This window comes from Sinocyclocheilus anshuiensis, unplaced genomic scaffold, assembly GCF_001515605.1.
Source record: "Sinocyclocheilus anshuiensis isolate Anshui unplaced genomic scaffold, SAMN03320099.WGS_v1.1 scaffold184, whole genome shotgun sequence".
NCBI classification, from domain to species: Eukaryota; Metazoa; Chordata; class Actinopteri; order Cypriniformes; family Cyprinidae; genus Sinocyclocheilus; species Sinocyclocheilus anshuiensis.
Genome location: NW_015557077.1, coordinates 463,062 through 467,502, shown reverse-complemented (window position 1 = coordinate 467,502; position 4,441 = coordinate 463,062). Strand labels below are relative to the sequence as shown.

The following is a 4,441-nucleotide window of genomic DNA, read 5'->3' as shown; positions in this document are numbered from 1 at the left end:
TGTGTGTGTGTGTGTGTGTGTGTCTGTGTGTGTGTGTGTGTGTGTGTGTGTGAGTGTGTGTGTGTGTGTGTGTGTGTGTTAGGGATATGCCGGTATCAAATTTTCATGTTGCGATTAATTGCTAATGCTTTTATCACGGTATACGGTATTATCGTGATATTTAAATTTAGTTGCAAAAAAGGTTGTGTTATTAAAACAGGTTTAATAACTTTTTTTTATAACAAAAATAACTGAACATTTAAATGCAATGAAGCAATACATTATTTTACACAGATTAAAGTGCAAAAGGATTATAAAGACCAATAGGTATCACTTTACAATAAGACCTCATTAGTTAACCTTAGTTAATGCATTAACATTCACAATGAGCAATAGCTACGTTCGCTACATAAGTTATTAATCTTTGTTAAAAATACAACTCTTAGTTCATGTTAGCTCATTAAATAACACAATTGCAACTTTTGATTTTAAATATTGGAATTACCTAAGATTAATGAATGTTTAGAAGAATCTTTCATTGGCAGTTTATGTTAACTAATGTTTATTAATAGAGCCTTAATGTAAAAGTGTGACCAAACAATAAAGAATCAAAACATTTTCAAACAATATCTAGGGCATGTTGTAGTCCAGATTAAAGTTTGAAAATAAATAGCTTATTAAGTCTAAATATATAAGTATTTGGCGCTGTGATGAACACCATAGCGAATACACAAATCTGAATGGCTTTTTTAAAATAATTTAAATACGTTTCAGAAACAGAATGTAACACAGCTGCTTTGTTTACGTGGTTTCCGGGGTAACGGCTGCATTTATGCTGTTCAGCGCCATCTGCTGTGCATCTTGACCAGTTGATGTGAAAAGTATTCTTAAAATGCATTGAAAATTCTGAATAATTAGTATTTTGAAGTGCCCACGATAACAATACCGTGCATATTCATTATCGTGATATATCGCATTACCAAATACCGGCACATGTCTAGTGTGTGTGTACACAAACACACAAACACAAAATTATATTTTAAAACATATACAATTATAATTAAATATATATTTAATAATAATTGTAAAATAATAACTTATAATTTGATTATAGTTATAATTAATAACTTATACAATTTGAAATCATTTTAATTCAGATTTATTCCTAAAAAAAAATTCTGAATAATTAGTATTTTGAAGTGCCCACGATAACAATACCGTGCATATTCATTATCGTGATATATCGCATTACCAAATACCGGCACATGTCTAGTGTGTGTGTACACAAACACACAAACACAAAATTATATTTTAAAACATATACAATTATAATTAAATATATATTTAATAATAATTGTAAAATAATAACTTATAATTTGATTATAGTTATAATTAATAACTTATACAATTTGAAATCATTTTAATTCAGATTTATTCCTAAAAAAACAAAATTAACTTTTACATGGAAATATAATAACTAATACATTTATTAATTATTATATTTATATATATAATATTGTTTATTTGTTCTTTGGGGTCAATAAAGCGTTTTTTTTTTAATTGTTATTAATACTTTTATTCATCAAGGATGCATTAAATTAATAAAAAAGTGACAATTAAGACAAAATAATGTTACAAAACATTTTTATTTCACATAAATGCTGACCTTTTGAAAGAAAATGAAAAGATTTGGAAGAAAATGTTCAAAGTAAAAGAAAAAAATATTTCCTGAAAAAAAAATAAAAAATTTTGCATCACAGGAATAAATTACATTTTTAAATATATTACAATAGAAAACAGTTATTTTATATTGTAAAAATATTTGACTAATTGTACGGAACAAATCAATGCAGTTTCTTTCAAAAATTAAAAAAAAAAATTCTGCAGTTACTTTTCAATACACAGGACTGGGGATGAAGTTTTCAGTTCATATGGTTAAGCGAATTCACTAAACAGCTGAGTCATGTTTGTGCTTACAGTACATTATTTACTAACCACCCACAAACCTGATTAGCACAATTAGTTCAGTGAATCATGAGTCAAATAAACAGCGTGATTCATTGTTAGTGATTCCCTCCAGCCAACATCACAATGATCTCTTTAGTTACAAAACATTAATTAAAGAACTTTCTCATGATACTTAAAGTTTACTTCTTTCATATTCATTTTGTTCTGCTCATGGTGTTGTCACTGTAAATCATGATCACAGTTTCTTCCACTTAAATCTTAAAGGATTCAACTTCAGCTCAACAAAAAGAAGTTTATGCATCTTACGACAGCATTTAAAGGGACAGTTCACCCATAAATGAAAACGATGTAATTTACTCACCCTCAAGATTTTACACACCTATATGAGTTTCTTTCTTCTGCTGAACACAAAAGAAGATATTTTGAAGAATGTTGGTGACCAAAAGGTTGACGGTAGCCATTGACTTCCATAGTATTTTTCCCCCTACTATGGAAGTCAATGGCTACCGTCAACTGTCTGGTTCCCAACACTCTTCAGATTTTCTTCTTTTATGTTCCACACAACTCATACAGGTTTGTAAAAACTCTAGGATGAATAAATAATGACAGAATTGAAATGTTTAGGTGAACTGTCCCTTTAAACACCTGAATTTCTGTCTAAATCCCAGCGGTTTGAGATGAATCTCAGTGAGCCGTGCCGTGATGAAGTGCTTATTTCTCGTTGGCCTTTATGGCTTTATTTCTCGAGCTTTAACAGGCCACTTGTCCTTGAACTGGATGTCTCAGAGACGTCAGATGGAGCCGCTGCCAGTAAGTCACAGGTGTATTGGGATGTTGACAGGAACGTGAGAAGCCACTCCTGACTTCATTAAAGCCAGATGGATGACGGCCAACGCTGATAAATCATAAATGCTTAACAGTCAATTCCAGTTCCTACAGAAACAGAACAGTGTCATACGTCTACGGTCAAACGCAATCATATCTTTACACCGTCTAGGCCTCGTCACCGTATTAGCAGCGACTCAATCAAAATCCAGACGACTTCATCCCGTCTCTCTAAACCAATCTGTGCCAATTTAAAGGGATAGTTCATGCAAAAATATAAGTTCTGTCATCATTTATTCACCTGCATGTTGTTTCGAATTCATATGATCCACTTGCTTCTGTGGAACGTGAAATAAAATGGTCTTAAAGGGCATAAGATGACTGTCAAGCTTAAAAAATGCATAAAATACACCATAACATTATTAAATATAAATTATGCACTGTTACTGTATTTCTGATTTAAAAAAAACACGTCACATTGGTGGTAAATAAAACAAAACGTTTATAAACTTTACATTCAAGTGAGTAATTAAGCTTTAAATAATTACTATATAAGACGAGACAAAAATTCATGAAAAAACTGATGAGTTGGATTGTTGTGTATAAGTCACAGTTCATTATTACTTTCAGAAATAAAGTATTGATAAATAAAACGTTTGCAAAATTACAAACACTATAAACATGTATTTTAGTTTTCATCTCTACACAAAAAAAATCCTTTAAATTTAATTGTATTCTGAGTAAAACGGGAATGACAAATATACAGTGAATTCAAAACAAACAAATTATAATGGCATTAACTATAAACAGCATTTATTATAATGAAACTTTAAAGTGAAATAAATAACTTTTATTGCTTATAAATTGCATTGGTGAGTTTCAGATGATTAAAAAAACATAAAAAATGTAATTAAAATAATAATTATAAAGTTAAAGCAGTCAAAATAAAACACTTGCAAAAGATGAAATGCTTTATCTGAATGATTATTTTACTATTTTATTTAAATATTCATTTATTATTTTAATATCTTATACCTGCGTGTCATGTGACCATTAACTGACCGTTAACCATGTACATGAAAATGTGCTGTTAAATGATGAAAAATATGAACTTTTATATTAAAATGTCAGGATGACTTAACATATTAGGCCTAGAGATGCACCGATTGCAATTTTCTTGGCCGATTCCGGTTTCCGATTTTTCGTTAGTGTGATCTGCCGATACCGATTTTTGCCGATTCCGATTTTCTTTCTAAGAACTATAATTGACAGCATATACAAACAAAAAATTTACTTTTCTTCAACGCAAAGTTTTATTTTCATAAACAAACACAAGTAAAAAGTCACCAATATACTGTTACACAACATGCGTTCTCTTTCTCAACTATTTAACGTTCCAAAACTGACTGTGTTTAACTGGATACTCGCCAAGACAGGCATTTTGACATCATTTTGTATGTATTTGAATGTTTTAGCGCAGTTAGCCACTCATGTTGGTATTTGTGGCTCACAAGCTGTTTGAGACTGAGTGCGGCTTGTGTGCGCTCCACAAATATTGATCAGTGGTGGTGCGCACGCGTTTGGTATAAGCACGAAACCTGTGGGAATGACTAAAATAATGCGCAATACAAGCACTATTTAACCGGAGCGAATGAGACGTGTGTGAGAG

General features: G+C 30.8%; 1 protein-coding gene across 1 annotated transcript in view; it reads left to right on the top strand.

Annotated features, from left to right (window-relative positions):
• LOC107676826 (sodium channel protein type 4 subunit alpha) overlaps positions 1-4,441 on the top strand; it is a 226,579-nt gene that overhangs the window by 57,302 nt on the left and 164,836 nt on the right. The gene's annotated exons all lie outside the window — the stretch shown is intronic.